Consider the following 20,689-nt stretch of genomic DNA (forward strand, 5'->3'; position numbering starts at 1 on the left):
CATTCTGCGTTGGGTAGCAACGGGTGACTGTTCTCAGGCGGAAGATGTAAACAGCTTAATGTTTGTGTTAAATAATTTTTTTTAATTCAATTAAACGGGCACAGTTAAGACATCAAATATACATATACATACTGTATACAGTACAGTTTGCATACGCTAATATGTTTATGTTACGCGATTAAAAAATAAATAAATAAAAATGAAAAGTCCAACAGCAGCTGGATTCGAACACACAACCTGCCAGCTGGTAGTCACGCACCTAGACCAGTAGGCTACAAGGGAGCTCACATGATCAGGCAGGCGAAACAGCCCTACATAGCTCTGCCGCAGTACACGGATATAATCATACCGTTATTAAATTATTGAGATACGCGATTCCATATTATATTCCCTTTTAATCAAATTCTAAAAGTATGCTTGTTGACTCCGGTATCACGTTAGTTAAAGACTTCGAAGCTTACAATGTTTAGGGAGAAATGGAATACTGGTGCGTATTTTTTTCTTTAAAGTACCAAGACCAGCCATATACTGTATGTTTACGTTCCAAAATTAATATCGTTTATGGCCTTCACACGCGTTACAGTATGCTCCTATTCTTTTTATGCTCAGCTACTAAGATTTCCCTTCAGTGGTAAAATTCAATATCTACAACGGGCACAGTAAAGGCGTTTACAGTAAGTCTTTCTACGACAGACCAACGGACCACGAGTGCCCCTGTCGGTCAACCAATCACGCACCGCGGTATCGCATGTCATCTTACCTGCGGTATCTGTACTGCGGTGTCTGTACCGCGCACTTTGAATGGCTGCATCTGTATGTCAAATACGCTGCGGAGAAGAAGACGGGGAACAGCTATCGCTTCCAAACCCAACAGGGCCCCGAGAAGAACATTGTGGGGTATGATCGGTCTTACCCCCTGAAGCCTATGGGTAACAGGAAAGTCTCCGGCCCTGGTGAGGTTCGGGCTGTGGACCGCCCGGAAGCACAGAGTGATTCCTTGTTTGCCCCCACCCCGCCTCAGGATGGTCATGAGAGGCCCTGCGAGAGGCCGGGCAGGAGGGGCTCAAGAGTACGCAAACCTAAGGACAGGACTGTCCTCCCCATGGTGGCGACCCCTCCAGGGCAATGCCCTTCTCATGCCAATGGGAAGGAGCACTTTCAGTTGCAAGAGGAGCTACGAAAAGTGGCCGAGGCAGAGGCCGCGCTGAAGGAGGAGCATCGCCGGAGGGAGGCCAGCCTGCAGGATGAGATGCGCCGGAAGGAGGCCATGATGAAGGACGAGATTCGCCAGAAGGAGGCCATGATGCAGGCGAAGCTCTTCAGAGCTCAGGAGGAACTGAGGATGGTTCCGAGAGAGATGGAAGACTCCAGAGAGGTGGCCGGAAGGGAAAATAGAGGACTCCTGACCCGAAGGAAGACACTCCAGGCGAGGCAGAGCGAGCTTCGCCCCAGAGGACCGTGGGCCAACCACCGCTCTAAGGCCGTGCCTCTTCTGACCTGCAGAATGGAGAAGCAAAAAGCCTTCACTCCAAGGAAAGCCCTTCCTTTCAAAGGAGACAACCTTGATTATGGTTCTCCAATGGAAGACGGCGGATGCACAGAATCGCACTTTCCCTCTGCGCTTTCCCATCAGGAGAGACGTCAAGTGAGCCCTTGCAGCCGTGGGCTAGAAGACGTCCCCTGTGGAAGAAGAAAGTACCTCAAGAAAGCAAGGCTCCCTGAAAGTGACGTGTCAGCGGCACAGGCCACGCAGGCCCACTTCAGAAATAACACCGCATGTCTGGATGAACAAACTCTGTCAGTGGAAAACAGATATTTGTCCCCTACAAGTCTGATGTGCCCTACCGCTGAGCAATTTCCATATGAGAATAGCCAGAGTGGAAACCCTCAGCTGGTGCCCTGTGAACTGTGTCACAGGAAGTTTGCTGTAGAGAGGTTGGAGAAACACAATCAAGATCTGCAAGAAGCTTCAGAATTCAAAGAGGAAGGTTTTTGACTCTTTCAAGCACAGGGCCAAGGGAACAGAACTGGAGACATACATCCATAAGAAGAAGGTTAGACCGCCAATCGTGGTAAGGGCTATCCTTAAACTCTTTCCAAGCTTCCCTTGTTTTCTCCTAGAGTCAGACTCAGCTTATAAATCAATGTAAACAATAAATAAGTGTTTTATGAAGTACTCTTCTGAAAAACTGCCGCAAAGGCACATTTGCCAGACAGAATAAATGGGTCTTAGTGACTTCTGAATTCTGTTGTAAAAATCTACATGAGATATCAAGCAAATAGCACTCACGGGAAACAAAACCATAACTAAATTGTACTCTCTACCCAATGACATGAAAGGTAGGCCCAGAAAGCTACGTTATTACTGTATTGATATTTTCTTGCCTTGTGAATGGTTTGCGACCAGACTGTGTACGCAGTGCTAGTCAGGACTTTTTCTGGAAGCTGTTTCATTGGTTTCATTTCCTGTTCCCAGCTGAGAAAGAACAACTGGAGGCAGAAGCACGAGGATTTCATTCGGAGCATCAAATAGGCCAGGGAGGTGCAGCAGGTGATCACGCAAGGAGGGAAGGTTGTGAACCTGCCCCAGCCCCCCGCGAATCCAAACCCCGACTACGTGCCCTGCCCTCACTGCGGCCGGCGCTTTGCCCCCAGGCCGGCACAGAGGCACATCCCCAAGTGTCAGCACATCAGGAGCCGCCCCCCTCCTCCTCCTCACAGATGAAAACTGATGTGAAGAAGAGTAAAAGAGTCATGATCTTGGCTCACGACTCACGTCCTGCTTTTTCTTTTTAGAAATATATTTAGCACAGTTCATCCGTATGATGATAAAAAAAATGTTACCTTGTTTTAATAAAATGATTTTTTTTTGGTGGACTGGTGTTTGCGTAACTGTGGTTATTTCAGTTTTTTTCCCTTGCGAAAATGTGTGTCGACCGTGAAAATAAATTTCAAGCTGTTCTTATCATTCATACACCTTGACCTCCTAAAAATAATTGTTCAACCTGGAACGTACAATTAGCAGGCAATAGAACAGGTCACATTGGCCTTGGAACCATCAAAAAGTAGTATTCACACATTCTCTGCATCAATTTTCCTTTAAAACAACTGAAAAAGCAAGGTAAAGTGTGATTGATTTTTTTAATTAAAGTTATTTGATTTAATTTATTTAATTTTCATAATATTTGAAATATGTTGGGATTAATGTGACTCAATATTATCTGCAGCTCTTACACTCCAGGCACCTGATAAAGTGGAACGCAGTGTCTTTGCCTTACATGGCGCTCAGCTCTTCCTCAATCCCAGCAGAAGCAGCAGCCTCCGGGTCCTGCCTCATGCACAGCTTAAAATGCAACACCGAGTAATACAACAAACAACAGGGAAAACCATTCACGATCAGACACATCCGTTGATTGCTGGCTCTCAGTAAAGGGACATTGCTGTGGTCCACGCATGAATCTGTTTTCTAAGTGCTTTATCCAATACACTGTTGAGGCCAGTTTTCCCAGAAGCCATCTAAAGGGGAACACACAATAACTTGTAAAACCTCCAATTTACATCACAAAATAGACTACATTTCAAGGTTAAAGAATTACCATGTTCTGCGATTCAGAACGAGGCAGCAAAACTTCCTGTAATCTGATGTGGCCCTGTGACATTGTAAAGGAGCAGGCTTGTGAATACATCTTGTTTAATCCAATGGAAATATTGCTCTCAACTTTTTAACGTTTTTGCCAATAAATAATATTACATTGTTAACTCTGCATAAAGAACCTTGGAATGGAACGTTTTTTGCAGTGAAATGTTTGCTGCATAACCTATACCTTTTCTCTCCTACATCACATTGCATTAGTCATTACAGTGATTAGTGAGCAGGAAGGGCTGCATCACATCGCAATTTGTGTGGAACTTGAATGCGAATTTGTTACAACATGGCGTAACTTACAGTACTTTCACAAAATTCATGATTTTGTGCTCAATTTTGAGTTTGTAAAGTTTTTCTATAATGTCAATGATTTTATTTTGTGACTGAAATTAAAAACTTTTGTGTCTGCAAAATTGGGACTGTAGTTCCACCTTAACCTACTAGTACTGTATGTCTTTGGACTGTGGGAAGAAACTGGAGCACCTGGAAGAAATCCACACAAATGAAGGGAGAACATACAATTCCATCCAGACTGCACCCCAGGAATTGAACCCAGGACCCCAGCTCTGTGAACCACAGTGCCACCTCATTGCTATAGTCACTATAATTAATGTCAAAACTCATTTGCAAATGAGCAGCCTGGGATCCAAAAGGATCAAGACAATGATCCAAACAAAGCACTATCCCAAAGCTTGGCTTTGTACAGTATATCATACAGGGCTTGATGCAGAAGGCAGATAATCTAAGTCCATGCAATAATTGCTAAGGGAAAGTGACTTTGTGTTTTTGGAGGGAAGTCACTCAACATGGAGCTGTGTTAGTGAAATGATTGTTCTGATGTACGGCTGATGTCCAAACACTGAAAACATGATTGTGTATGCAATCGCACTCCCGAGCTCCATTGGGTATGGTTAAAATAACTTTTTAAAGTTCATCACATTCAAAGTGTGTGTACCTGATGAAAGTGTAACACGCATTTGGAGGAGTTATTCAGGATTTTCTTTCATTCAACTATTTCAAGACCCATTATTTTCAGATGTTGTAGTATACGTGAATAATGAAAGGCCTTTATATTACACAATGAAGGAATGACTTCGCAGGTGTGAAGAATAAAAGATTAATTCAGCTCACTTTGGGGAGTTTCACAATGGCCCTCCTTAAAGAAATGTGGGTTTGATTAAAGGAGTGAAGAAAAAGCACTGAATAATATTTGCTTCTGTAAACGTAATCATCTCAAAATATGGTTGAAGAAATTGAAGAAGGTTAAACATAATCCAAAACGTATAAGGTCAATTTAAGTACAACCAGAATTCTAGTGTTTATGCAATGCATCTGTGGGTTGATATGAAATACGGCCGTTCTTAAACTAAACGAGGTTATCGAGAGCATATTCCGAGTACGGCTGTGGCCAGTTGTACTGTGAACTGCGAGGACCGTATCTTATCCTGAACTGGCTGTGCGAATACCGTCCTCTGCTGGCAGAAGGAATAGATTACAACGGCACTGTATTGGCGATTAGTCCTATTGCTAGAATATTGAAACAACAAGGAGTCCGCGGAGTCAAGCAATGCTGAATAAACAAGTACCTGAAATTCAATAGGATTTTGTGTATTGATTACAAATAGGTGTGAAATTCTCATGTACAGTGGTATTCATGGATTCCTTACACAAGCAGCCGTTGTTATGATACTTTCGTAATCTGAATATAAATCTGTTATCTACTTGAAACTGTAATTACTGAATAGATTAATGTCTTTGAAATGCTTCATTAACTGGGCAGTTTCCATGTTTGGAAATGTTTTTATTTTGATTGCTGATTGCTAGATACTGTATGTTTAATAGGCATGCTGTTAATATTTTCTACAAATAAGACAGTTATGCTGTAGTAAGTTCTATATAAGTTATATAACATAAGTTATATTTTGTTCTGAGGTCAATTTGAATCTCATACTAAATTACTGGTGTCCTTTTATCTGAGAAACACTACCTGATTGATCACCTGATGCCTAGAAATTAGCATGCACAGTAGCCCAGCGTTTAGCATTGCTAGCTCACAGTGCTGAGGCCCTGGGTACACTTCTGGACCTGGGGTGCTATCTGTATGGAGCTTGTATGTTCTCCCCATGTTTGCATGAGTTTGCTTTGGGTGCTCCGGCTTCCTCCCACAGTTCAAAGAACTACTGGTAGGTTAATTGGCTTCTGGGATAATTGGTGAGTGTCTGTGTCTTCCCTGCATTGGACTACCATCCAGTCCCAGGTATCTCCTGCTTATTACTTTCTGAGGCTCTGGCTCCCCCGTGCCCCGCGACCCCCTGACCCCCTGACCCTGAATTGGATGAAGCGGTTAGAAAATGGGTGGTTTCTGTTATGCTCTGGTCATGCTCTGCCATAGCAACAACTTGTAAAAAATGCAGATGCTAGGATTTAACTCAAAGAAGGAGCTCAGATCACTGTGTTGGCATCACTGTACAGGTGTCCGGTTTGTTTTAGAACATGTGCTAAAATCTTATTTACTAACTTCTAGACTTTTTACCCCCCATATCAGTCTGCAGGTGCACAGTGGTCTGTGGACACCCTCCTTGCTCTGTCGTAAAACAGGAAATAAAAAGCAACTGGTTTTGACTTTAATACACTGAGACTGTGGAACTCACAGAACTCTCTTGTCAGAAAGGCAGCTTCTAACAGCTTTTAAGTGAAGACTAAGAACACTTTTCTATTTTATTAAAATAGATTATATATGTTTTGTTTAAATATATGTTATAAATGTTAAAACGACAGCTCGTATAAGCTTGTATTTTTACCTTTCGGTCATTTTTAGAATTGCTTTGAGTTGCTTTTACCATGATAAACAGTACAAAATATGAGGTGTTGAACTTGTCAAAAGTTTTAAAGCGCTTTATGACGTAAAGTGTGATGACAGTCCTTGGCGGTCTATGTAACAATTCTTCTTGAAGTAGGTCATCGGGCCAACAGTATATAAACATTACAGCTCAAGTGCTTTTGTATCTGAACGCTTTTAGGTAAGTAATTTAGCAGCTGCGGTATTAATCGTGATTTTAATGGCAAATTCAATTGCAGGTAAAATAAAAATGGCGGATAACTTTCTTTCTAGCTTCGTGAAGCGGTCGCGCTATATTATACATATATACCATAATAAGAAACATAATATGTACAGTAGAATTTTTCACTTTAAGCTGCGTTATCCAGAACCGGGTCAGGGCCCGGACCCGGACCGTGCAGTGTGGTCCGTCGGCCTTCTAAAGATGTTTAGGAGATCGGGGCGCCCTTGGATTTGATTAGAAACTTGCATAATTTCTTAACTTGACCCCATTATCCTAAAAAAAAACGGCCAGGCCCAGACCAAAGCATGAAGGCTGCGAGGATCGGGGGACTCTCATTTTTGGTCACAGCGTACAGTAGTAGATCAGTAACCTCTGTTTATCGTGATAACCTTTAATTATTTTCCAGTACTTTTTTAAATGATAAAACACATTGTCTCGCCAGTTTTGCTAAAGATACGGTTTTAGTGTTTACGCATAAATTTGTAAGCCGTAGGTTTAAATCTCGTGTTCTTATTTGCCGCATTTTCATCGTAAGAGAGGCGCTCGTTTGCGATTTACGCGCTGAATATTGTAAGCAGAGGAGCCTTAAGGCACAGCCTTCCTTAACACCATCGTTTGCATTGTTATTGTCATCCAGAAAAGCAGTCGTAAGAAAATGAATCTGTGCCGGCTCCGAACATTAAAAAAACTATATCTAGACATCCCAATCTTACTATCAACACGTTTTAAGAGCGCTCTCCTTTCCACCGGTATACAAGCTAAGAGAGAAATGTTGGAAATCCCATCTGAAGTAGCCCTCGTCTCAGCTTCGGAGCTGTGAGCGATGGGGATCATAATTAAAAGGGGTACAGTTACTTTGAAAATGTGTATGTGATACTTAAATTTAAATAAAATAAAAAGATAAATTATATAACACAGACTGCTATCAATGTCCATGTGTTTAAGACGTATGAATCGGTTTTAAAACAGGCACACCCCTTTACTTCTCACAAATCCAACTGGAGTCTCAGTCCGTCGTCGCGATGAATTAGGAGCTCAGATGTAGGCTAAGTGATTGCAATTTACTTATTTAAAAGAACCACTTCAAATCAAAAGGGAGACATTTTGTAATGGTAGTTATCGTATTATACAGTATACGTAATTGTAGATATACAGTACATAAAGGGTATGAATAGGTGTGAGCTTTTACTGTATATTTAATATTTTATCTGACCCATTTGTAGAAACCGCCTACTCAGATTTAGTTAAGTGGTCTGCCACCATAAAGACAGAAAAATATAATGACATCCTGTTACATTAACTGTAAAATAAACGCCGTAACTGCGGCCATATGAAAATTTGGATAAAGATTATACAAACATCCTAAGGAGCTCTATGACATATGAGCGTCGTAATAATGGTTGGTGACCTGACGTTACAGTGCTCCCTGAATTACGTGATCTGTATTTACCCAAATACAGATATATCACATAGGGAGATGCAGTCAAACATTGCATTGCTATCGTCGTGGTGAACTATTTCTCCGCTGTTTGAGACTTGTTTGGTAAGTGTCATCAAATATTCTTGTCAATTTGTAGCGAAATCGATATACTGTATCATAATCCTTCAGCTATCTATAATGTAGTGAAACGGCTAATATTGATAAATTCCCTTATTCACAGTGACTTTTGCTCAAACCCCTGTTGCATAATGGGTTAATTTTATATAAAAAACATTTTTATCATAGATATAATACAAGCTTTGAAATGAAATAGTACATTTCCAGGTTTCAGTTAAACATTTTTAAAAAAGCTCATGACTTTAAGCATTCTGAACATTGAGAATGTTATTTGGGAAACAAATGTTTATTATAATGTTTATGTTTAGGATCTGTCTCCTACTGAGTCAGCATGCAGCATTCAACACCATTAGGTTTAATATTAAAAAGTTGTGTATTTCCTGAATTGTTTTTTTTAATCTTTTCTATTAGACCATACTAGACTGTGCAGGATATCATTTATTTGCCATTTTTGCCTTTTCCAGATACCTGGGAAACAAAGCTCATATCTCATTTGCCAATGGAGCCCAGTCCTAAGCCTGGTGCTCTGTCCCCCTCCCCGAAGGACACAGACTCGAATCGACCCGCGCCCTTAAGGCAACAGGATCTGATTTCCACGTACTGCCCGCCTCCCAAGATACAGCTTCTGAAGGACACCTTCCAAGAGAAACTGATGCAGGAAAAGGAGAAAAAAATGATCGCCATATACAATCGACGGCAGGAGGCGGCTCTACAGAAGATGAGAAAATCTTTCCAATATGTCAAATACGCTGCGGAGAAGAAGACGGGGAACAGCTATCGCTTCCAAACCCAACAGGGCCCCGAGAAGAACATTGTGGGGTATGATCGGTCTTACCCCCTGAAGCCTATGGGTAACAGGAAAGTCTCCGGCCCTGGTGAGGTTTGGGCTGTGGACCGCCCGGAAGCACAGAGTGATTCCTTGTTTGCCCCCACCCCGCCTCAGGATGGTCATGAGAGGCCCTGCGAGAGGCCGGGCAGGAGGGGCTCAAGAGTACGCAAACCTAAGGACAGGACTGTCCTCCCCATGGTGGCGACCCCTCCAGGGCAATGCCCTTCTCATGCCAATGGGAAGGAGCACTTTCAGTTGCAAGAGGAGCTACGAAAAGTGGCCGAGGCAGAGGCCGCGCTGAAGGAGGAGCATCGCCGGAGGGAGGCCAGTCTGCAGGATGTGATGCGCCGGAAGGAGGCCATGATGAAGGACGAGATTCGCCAGAAGGAGGCCATGATGCAGGCGAAGCTCTTTAGAGCTCAGTAGGAGCTGAGGATGGTTCAGAGAGAGATGGAAGACTCCAGAGAGGTGGCCGGAAGGGAAAATAGAGGACTCCTGACCCGAAGGAAGACACTCCAGGCGAGGCAGAGCGAGCTTCGCCCCAGAGGACCGTGGGCCAACCACCGCTCTAAGGCCGTGCCTCTTCTGACCTGCAGAATGGAGAAGCAAAAAGCCTTCACTCCAAGGAAAGCCCTTCCTTTCAAAGGAGACAACCTTGATTATGGTTCTCCAATGGAAGACGGCGGATGCGCAGAATCGCACTTTCCCTCTGTGCTTTCCCATCAGGAGAGACGTCAAGTGAGCCCTTGCAGCCGTGGGCTAGAAGACGTCCCCTGTGGAAGGAGAAAGTACCTCAAGGAAGCAAGGCTCCCTGAAAGTGACGTGTCAGCGGCACAGGCCACGCAGGCCCACTTCAGAAATAACACCGCATGTGTGGATGAACAAACTCTGTCAGTGGAAAACAGATATTTGTCCCCTACAAGTCTGATGTGCCCTACCGCTGAGCAATTTCCATATGAGAATAGCCAGAGTGGAAACCCTCAGCTGGTGCCCTGTGAACTGTGTCACAGGAAGTTTGCTGTAGAGAGGTTGGAGAAACACAGCAAGATCTGCAAGAAGCTTCAGAATTCAAAGAGGAAGGTTTTTGACTCTTTCAAGCACAGGGCCAAGGGAACAGAACTGGAGACATACATCCATAAGAAGAAGGTTAGACCGCCAATCGTGGTAAGGGCTATCCTTAAACTCTTTCCAAGCTTCCCTTGTTTTCTCCTAGAGTCAGACTCAGCTTATAAATCAATGTAAACAATAAATAAGTGTTTTATGAAGTACTCTTCTGAAAAACTGCCGCAAAGGCACATTTGCCAGACAGAATAAATGGGTCTTAGTGACTTCTGAATTCTGTTGTAAAAATCTACATGAGATATCAAGCAAATAGCACTCACGGGAAACAAAACCATAACTAAATTGTACTCTCTACCCAATGACATGAAAGGTAGGCACAGAAAGCTACGTTATTACTGTATTGATATTTTCTTGCCTTGTGAATGGTTTGCGACCAGACTGTGTACGCAGTGCTAGTCAGGACTTTTTCTGGAAGCTGTTTCATTGGTTTCATTTCCTGTTCCCAGCTGAGAAAGAACAACTGGAGGCAGAAGCACGAGGATTTCATTCGGAGCATCAAATAGGCCAGGGAGGTGCAGCAGGTGATCACGCAAGGAGGGAAGGTTGTGAACCTGCCCCAGCCCCCCGCGAATCCAAACCCCGACTACGTGCCCTGCCCTCACTGCGGCCGGCGCTTTGCCCCCAGGCCGGCACAGAGGCACATCCCCAAGTGTCAGCACATCAGGAGCCGCCCCCCTCCTCCTCCTCACAGATGAAAACTGATGTGAAGAAGAGTAAAAGAGTCATGATCTTGGCTCACGACTCACGTCCTGCTTTTTCTTTTTAGAAATATATTTAGCACAGTTCATCCGTATGATGATAAAAAAAATGTTACCTTGTTTTAATAAAATGATTTTTTTTTGGTGGACTGGTGTTTGCGTAACTGTGGTTATTTCAGTTTTTTTCCCTTGCGAAAATGTGTGTCGACCGTGAAAATAAATTTCAAGCTGTTCTTATCATTCATACACCTTGACCTCCTAAAAATAATTGTTCAACCTGGAACGTACAATTAGCAGGCAATAGAACAGGTCACATTGGCCTTGGAACCATCAAAAAGTAGTATTCACACATTCTCTGCATCAATTTTCCTTTAAAACAACTGAAAAAGCAAGGTAAAGTGTGATTGATTTTTTTAATGAAAGTTATTTGATTTAATTTATTTAATTTTCATAATATTTGAAATATGTTGGGATTAATGTGACTCAATATTATCTGCAGCTCTTACACTCCAGGCACCTGATAAAGTGGAACGCAGTGTCTTTGCCTTACATGGCGCTCAGCTCTTCCTCAATCCCAGCAGAAGCAGCAGCCTCCGGGTCCTGCCTCATGCACAGCTTAAAATGCAACACCGAGTAATACAACAAACAACAGGGAAAACCATTCACGATCAGACACATCCGTTGATTGCTGGCTCTCAGTAAAGGGACATTGCTGTGGTCCACGCATGAATCTGTTTTCTAAGTGCTTTATCCAATACACTGTTGAGGCCAGTTTTCCCAGAAGCCATCTAAAAGGGAACACACAATAACTTGTAAAACCTCCAATTTACATCACAAAATAGACTACATTTCAAGGTTAAAGAATTACCATGTTCTGCGATTCAGAACGAGGCAGCAAAACTTCCTGTAATCTGATGTGGCCCTGTGACATTGTAAAGGAGCAGGCTTGTGAATACATCTTGTTTAATCCAATGGAAATATTGCTCTCAACTTTTTAACGTTTTTGCCAATAAATAATATTACATTGTTAACTCTGCATAAAGAACCTTGGAATGGAACGTTTTTTGCAGTGAAATGTTTGCTGCATAACCTATACCTTTTCTCTCCTACATCACATTGCATTAGTCATTACAGTGATTAGTGAGCAGGAAGGGCTGCATCACATCGCAATTTGTGTGGAACTGGAATGCGAATTTGTTACAACATGGCGTAACTTACAGTACTTTCACAAAATTCATGATTTTGTGCTCAATTTTGAGTTTGTAAAGTTTTTCTATAATGTCAATGATTTTATTTTGTGACTGAAATTAAATACTTTTGTGTCTGCAAAATTGGGACTGTAGTTCCACCTTAACCTACTAGTACTGTATGTCTTTGGACTGTGGGAAGAAACTGGAGCACCTGGAAGAAATCCACACAAATGAAGGGAGAACATACAATTCCATCCAGACTGCACCCCAGGAATTGAACCCAGGACCCCAGCTCTGTGAACCACAGTGCCACCTCATTGCTATAGTCACTATAATTAATGTCAAAACTCATTTGCAAATGAGCAGCCTGGGATCCAAAAGGATCAAGACAAGGATCCAAACAAAGCACTATCCCAAAGCTTGGCTTTGTACAGTATATCATACAGGGCTTGATGCAGAAGGCAGATAATCTAAGTCCATGCAATAATTGCTAAGGGAAAGTGACTTTGTGTTTTTGGAGGGAAGTCACTCAACATGGAGCTGTGTTAGTGAAATGATTGTTCTGATGTACGGCTGATGTCCAAACACTGAAAACATGATTGTGTATGCAATCGCACTCCCGAGCTCCATTGGGTATGGTTAAAATAACTTTTTATAGTTCATCACATTCAAAGTGTGTGTACCTGATGAAAGTGTAACACGCATTTGGAGGAGTTATTCAGGATTTTCTTTCATTCAACTATTTCAAGACCCATTATTTTCAGATGTTGTAGTATACGTGAATAATGAAAGGCCTTTATTTTACACAATGAAGGAATGACTTCGCAGGTGTGAAGAATAAAAGATTAATTCAGCTCACTTTGGGGAGTTTCACAATGGCCCTCCTTAAAGAAATGTGGGTTTGATTAAAGGAGTGAAGAAAAAGCACTGAATAATATTTGCTTCTGTAAACGTAATCATCTCAAAATATGGTTGAAGAAATTGAAGAAGGTTAAACATAATCCAAAACGTATAAGGTCAATTTAAGTACAACCAGAATTCTAGTGTTCATGCAATGCATCTGTGGGTTGATATGAAATACGGCCGTTCTTAAACTAAACGAGGTTATCGAGAGCATATTCCGAGTACGGCTGTGGCCAGTTGTACTGTGAACTGCGAGGACCGTATCTTATCCTGAACTGGCTGTGCGAATACCGTCCTCTGCTGGCAGAAGGAATAGATTACAACGGCACTGTATTGGCGATTAGTCCTATTGCTAGAATATTGAAACAACAAGGAGTCCGCGGAGTCAAGCAATGCTGAATGAACAAGTACCTGAAATTCAATAGGATTTTGTGTATTGATTACAAATAGGTGTGAAATTCTCATGTACAGTGGTATTCATGGATTCCTTACAAAAGCAGCCGTTGTTATGATACTTTCGTAATCTGAATATAAATCTGTTATCTACTTGAAACTGTAATTATTGAATAGATTAATGTCTTTGAAATGCTTCATTAACTGGGCAGTTTCCATGTTTGGAAATGTTTTTATTTTGATTGCTGATTGCTAGATACTGTATGTTTAATAGGCATGCTGTTAATATTTTCTACAAGAGCCATATAAGACAGTTATGCTGTAGTAAGTTCTATATAAGTTATATAACATAAGTTATATTTTGTTCTGAGGTCAATTTGAATCTCATACTAAATTACTGGTGTCCTTTTATCTGAGAAACACTACCTGATTGATCACCTGATGCCTAGAAATTAGCATGCACAGTAGCCCAGCGTTTAGCATTGCTAGCTCACAGTGCTGAGGCCCTGGGTACACTTCTGGACCTGGGGTGCTATCTGTATGGTGCTTGTATGTTCTCCCCATGTTTGCATGAGTTTGCTTTGGGTGCTCCGGCTTCCTCCCAAAGTTCAAAGAACTACTGGTAGGATTAATTGGCTTCTGGGATAATTGGTGAGTGTCTGTGTCTTCCCTGCATTGGACTACCATCCAGTCCCAGGTATCTCCTGCTTATTACTTTCTGAGGCTCTGGCTCCCCCGTGACCCCCCGACCCCCTGACCACCTGACCCTGAATTGGATGAAGCGGTTAGAAAATGGGTGGTTTCTGTTATGCTCTGGTCATGCTCTGCCATAGCAACAACTTGTAAAAAATGCAGATGCTAGGATTTAACTCAAAGAAGGAGCTCAGAGCACTGTGTTGGCATCACTGTACAGGTGTCCGGTGTGTTTTAGAACATATGTTAAAATCTTATTTACTAACTTCTAGACTTTTTACCCCCCATATCAGTCTGCAGGTGCACAGTGGTCTGTGGACACCCTCCTTGCTCTGTCGTAAAACAGGAAATAAAAAGCAACTGGTTTTGACTTTAATGCACTGAGACTGTGGAACTCACAGAACTCTCTTGTCAGAAAGGCAGCTTCTAACAGCTTTTAAGTGAAGACTAAGAACACTTTTCTATTTTATTAAAATAGATTATATATGTTTTGTTTAAATATATGTTATAAATGTTAAAACGACAGCTCGTATAAGCTTGTATTTTTACCTTTCGATCATTTTTAGAATTGCTTTGAGTTGCTTTTACCATGATAAACAGTACAAAATATGAGGTGTTGAACTTGTCTAAAGTTTTAAAGCGCTTTATGACGTAAAGTGTGATGACAGTCCTTGGCGGTCTATGTAACAATTCTTCTTGAAGTAGGTCATCGGGCCAACAGTATACAAACATTACAGCTCAAGTGCTTTTGTATCTGAACGCTTTTAGGTAAGTTATTTAGCAGCTGCGGTATTAATAATGATTTTAATGGCAAATTCAATTGCAGGTAAAATAAAAATGGCGGATAACTTTCTTTCTAGCTTCGTGAAGCGGTCGCGCTATATTATACATATATACCATAATAAGAAACATAATATGTACAGTAGAATTTTTCACTTTAAGCTGGCATTATCCAGAACCGGGTCAGGGAACGGACCCGGACCGTGCAGTGTGGTCCGTCGGCCTTCTAAAGATGTTTAGGAGATCGAGGCGCCCTTGGATTTGATTAGAAACTTGCATAATTTCTTAACTTGACCCCATTATCTTAAAAAAAAACGGCCAGGCCAAGACCAAAGCATGAAGGCTGCGAGGATCGGGGGACTCTCATTTTTGGTCACAGCGTACAGTAGTAGATCAGTAACCTCTGTTTATCGTGATAACCTTTAATTATTTTCCAGTACTTTTTTAAATGATAAAACACATTGTCTCGCCAGTTTTGCTAAAGATACGGTTTTAGTGTTTACGCATAAATTTGTAAGCCGTAGGTTTAAATCTCGTGGTCTAATTTTCTGCATTTTCATCGTAAGGGAAGGCGCTCGTTTGCGATTTACGCGCTGAATATTGTAAGCAGAGGAGCCTTAAGGCACAGCCTCGCCTTAACACCATCGTTTGCATTGTCATTGTCATCCAGAAAAGCAGTCGTAAGAAAATGAATCTGTGGCGGCTCCGAACATTAAAAAAACTATATCTAGACTGCAAATACATCCCAATCTTACTATCAACACGTTTTAAGACCCCTCTCCTTTCCACCGGTATACAAGCTAAGAGAGAAATATTGGAAATCCCATCTGAAGTAGCCCTCGTCTCACCTTCGGAGCTGTGAGCGATGGGGATCATAATTAAAAGGGGTACAGTTACTTTGAAAATGTGTATGTGATACTTAAATTTAAATAAAATAAAAAGATAAATTATATAACACAGACTGCTATCTATGTCCATGTGTTTAAGACGTATGAATCGGTTTTAAAACAGGCACACCCCTTTACTTCTCACAAATCCAACTGGAGTCTCAGTCCGTCGTCGCGATGAATTAGGAGCTCAGATGTAGGCTAAGTGATTGCAATTTACTTATTTAAAAGAACCACTTCAAATCAAAAGGGAGACATTTTGTAATGGTAGTTATCGTATTATAGTATACGATAACTGTATACGTAGTATACGTAATTGTAGATATACAGTACATAAAGGGTATGAATAGGTGTGAGCATTTACTGTATATTTAATATTTTATCTGACCCACTTGTAGAAACCGCCTACTCAGATTTATTTAAGTGGTCTGCCACCATAAAGACAGAAAAATATAATGACACCCTGTTACATTAACTGTAAAATAAACGCCGTAACTGCGGCCATATGAAAATTTGGATAAAGATTATACAAACATCCTAAGGAGCTCTATGACATATGAGCGTCGTAATAATGGTTGGTGACCTGACGTAACAGTGCTCCCTGAATTACGTGATCTGTATATACCCAAATACAGATATATCACATAGGGAGATGCAGTCAAACATTGCATTGCTATCGTCGTGGTGAACTATTTCTCCGCTGTTTAAAACTTGTTTGGTAAGTGTCATCAAATATGCTTGTCAATTTGTAGCGAAATCGATATACTGTATCATAATCCTTCAGCTATCTATAATGTAGTGAAACGGCTAATTAATATTGATAAATTCCCTTATTCACAGTGACTTTTGCTCAAACCCCTGTTGCATAATGGGTTAATTTTATATAAAAAAACATTTATATCATAGATATAATACAAGCTTTGAAATGAAATAGCACATTTCCAGGTTTCAGTTAAACATTTTTAAAAAAGCTCATGACTTTAAGCATTCTGAACATTGAGAATGTTATTTGGGAAACAAATGTTTATTATAATGTTTATGTTTAGGATCTGTCTCCTACTGAGTCAGCATGCAGCATTCAACACCATTAGGTTTAATATTAAAAAGTTGTGTATTTCCTGAATTGTTTTTTTTTATTCTTTTCTATTAGACCATACTAGACTGTGCAGGATATCATTTATTTGCCATTTTTGCCTTTTCCAGATACCTGGGAAACAAAGCTCATATCTCATTTGCCAATGGAGCCCAGTCCTAAGCCTGGTGCTCTGTCCCCCTCCCCGAAGGACACAGACTCGAATCGACCCGCGCCCTTAAGGCAACAGGATCTGATTTCCACGTACTGCCCGCCTCCCAAGATACAGCTTCTGAAGGACACCTTCCAAGAGAAACTGATGCAGGAAAAGGAGAAAAAAATGATCGCCATGTACAATCGGCGGCAGGAGGCAGCTCTACAGAAGATGAGAAAATGTTTCCAATATGTCAAATACGCTGCGGAGAAGAAGACGGGGAACAGCTATCGCTTCCAACCCCAACAGGGCCCCGAGAAGAACATTGTGGGGTATGATCGGTCTTACCCCCTGAAGCCTATGGGTAACAGGAAAGTCTCCGGCCCTGGTGAGGTTCGGGCTGTGGACCGCCCGGAAGCACAGAGTGATTCCTTGTTTGCCCCCACCCCGCCTCAGGATGGTCATGAGAGGCCCTGCGAGAGGCCGGGCAGGAGGGGCTCAAGAGTACGCAAATCTAAGGACAGGACTGTCCTCCCCATGGTGGCGACCCCTCCAGGGCAATGCCCTTCTCATGCCAATGGGAAGGAGCACTTTCAGTTGCAAGAGGAGCTACGAAAAGTGGCCGAGGCAGAGGCCGCGCTGAAGGAGGAGCATCGCCGGAGGGAGGCCAGCCTGCAGGATGAGATGCGCCGGAAGGAGGCCATGATGAAGGACGAGATTCGCCAGAAGGAGGCCATGATGCAGGCGAAGCTCTTCAGAGCTCAGGAGGAGCTGAGGATGGTTCCGAGAGAGATGGAAGACTCCAGAGAGGTGGCCGGAAGGGAAAATAGAGGCGAGGCAGAGCGAGCTTTGCCCCAGAGGACCATGGGCCAACCACCGCTCTAAGGCCGTGCCTCTTCTGACCTGCAGAATGGAGAAGCAAAAAGCCTTCACTCCAAGGAAAGCCCTTCCTATCAGAGGAGACAACCTTGATTATGGTTCTCCAATGGAAGATGGCGGATGCGCAGAATCGCACTTTCCCTCTGCGCTTTCCCATCAGGAGAGACGTCAAGTGAGCCCTTGCAGCCGTGGGCTAGAAGACGTCCCCTGTGGAAGGAGAAAGTATCTCAAGAAAGCAAGGCTCCCTGAAAGCGACGTGTCAGCGGCACAGGCCGCGCAGGGCCACTTCATAAATAAGACCACATGTCTGGATGAACAAACTCTGTCAGTGGAAAACAGATATTTGTCCCCTACAAGTCTGATGTGCCCTACCGCTGAGCAATTTCCATATGAGAATAGCCAGAGTGGAAACCCTCAGCTGGTGCCCTGTGAACTGTGTCACGGGAAGTTTGCTGTAGAGAGGCTGGAGAAACACAGCAAGATTTGCAAGAAGCTTCAGAATTCAAAGAGGAAGGTTTTTGACTCTTTCAAGCACAGGGCCAAGGGAACAGAACTGGAGACATACATCCATAAGAAGAAGGTTAAACCGCCAATCGTGGTAAGGGCTATCCTTAAACTCTTTCCAAGCTTCCCTTTTTTTCTCCTATAGTCAGACTCAGCTTATAAATCAATGTAGACAATAAATAAGTGTTTTATGAAGTACTCTTCTGAAAAACTGCCGCAAAGGCACATTTGCCAGACAGAATAAATGTGTCTTAGTGACTTCTGAATTCTGTTGTAAAAATCTACATATCAAGCAAATAGCACTCACAGGAAACAAAACCATAACTACGTAAATTGTACTCTCTACCCAATGACCTGAAAGGTGGCCCCAGAAAGCTACGTTATTACTGTATTGATATTTTCTTGCCTTGTGAATGGTTTGCGACCAGACTGTGTACGCAGTGCTGGTCTGGACTTTTTCTGGAAGCTGTTTTATTGGTTTCATTTCCTGTTCCCAGCTGAGAAAGAACAACTGGAGGCAGAAGCACGAGGATTTCATTCGGAGCATCAAACAGGCCAGGGAGGTGCAGCAGGTGATCACGCAAGGAGGGATAGTTGTGAACCTGCCCCAGCCCCCCGCGAATCCAAACCCCGACTACGTGCCCTGCCCTCACTGCGGCCGGCGCTTTGCCCCCAGGCCGGCACAGAGGCACATCCCCAAGTGTCAGCACATCAGGAGCCGCCCTCCTCCTCCTCCTCGCAGATGAAAACTGATGTGAAGAAGAGCAAAAGAGTCATGATCTTGGCTCACGTCTCACGTCCTGCTTTTTCTTTTTAGAAACACATTTAGCACAGTTCATCCGTATGATGATGAAAAAAAAATGTTACCTTATTTTAATTAAATGATTTTTTTTTGGTGGACTGGTGTTTGCGTAGCTGTGGTTATTTCAGTTTTTCTCTTATCATTCATACACCTTGACCTCCTAAAAATAATTTTTCAACCTGGAACGTACAATTAGCAGGCAATAGAACAGGTCACATTGGTCTTGGAACCATCAAAAAGCAGTATTCACACATTCTCGGCATCAATTTTCCTTAAAAACAACTGAAAAAGCAAGGTAAAGAGTGATTGATTTTTTTAATGAAAGTTATTTGATTTCATTTATTTAATTTTCATAATATTTGAAATATGTTGGGATTAATGTGACTCAATATTATCTGCAGCTCTTACACTCCAGGCACCTGATAAAGTGGAACGCAGTGTCTTTGCCTTACATGGCGCTCAGCTCTTCCTCAATCCCAGCAGAAGCACCAGCAGAAGCAGCAGCCTCCGGGTCCTGCCTCATGCACAGCTTAAAATGCAACACCAAGTAATACAACAAACAACAGGGAAAACCATTCACGATCAGACACATCCGTTGATTGCTGGCTCTCAGTAAAGGGACATTGCATCATTACATCACAAAATAGACTACATTTCAAGGTTAAAGAATTACCATGTTCTGCGATTCAGAACGAGGCAGCAAAACTTCCTATAATCTGTTGTGGCCTGTGACATGGTAAAGGAGCAGGCTTGTGAATACATCTCGTTTAATCCAATGGAAATATTGCTCTCAACTTTTTTACGTTTTTGCCAATAAATAATACTACATTGTTAACTCTGCATAAAGAACCTTGGAATGGAACGTTTTTTGCAGTGAAATGTTTGCTGCATAACCTATACCCTTTCTCTCCTACATCACATTGCATTAGTCATTACAGTGATTAGTGAGCAGGAAGGGCTGCATCACATCGCAATTTGTGTGGAACTTGAATGCGAATTTGTTACAACATGGCGTAACTTACAGTCCTTTCACAAAATTCATGATTTTGTGCTCAATTTTGAGTTTGTAAAGTTTTTCTATAATGTCAATGATTTTATTTTGTGACTGAAATTAAATACTTTTGTGTCTGCAAAATTGGGACTGTAGTTCCACCTTAACCTACTAGTACTGTATGTCTTTGGACTGTGGGAAGAAACTGGAGCACCTGGAAGAAATCCACACAAATGAAGGGAGAACATACAATTCCATCCAGACTGCACCCCAGGAATTGAACCCAGGACCCCAGATCTGTGAACCACAGTGCCACCTCATTGCTATAGTCACTATAATTAATGTCAAAACTCATTTGCAAATGAGCAGCCTGGGATCCAAAAGGATCAAGACAAGGATCCAAACAAAGCACTATCCCAAAGCTTGGCTTTGTACCGTATATAATACAGGGCTTGATGCAGAAGGCAGATAATCAAAGTCCATGCAATAATTGCTAAGGGAAAGTGACTTTGTGTTCTTGGAGGGA

This window comes from Lepisosteus platostomus, chromosome 28 (assembly GCF_059453375.1).
Source record: "Lepisosteus platostomus isolate fLepPlt1 chromosome 28, fLepPlt1.hap1, whole genome shotgun sequence".
NCBI lineage: Eukaryota > Metazoa > Chordata > Actinopteri > Semionotiformes > Lepisosteidae > Lepisosteus > Lepisosteus platostomus.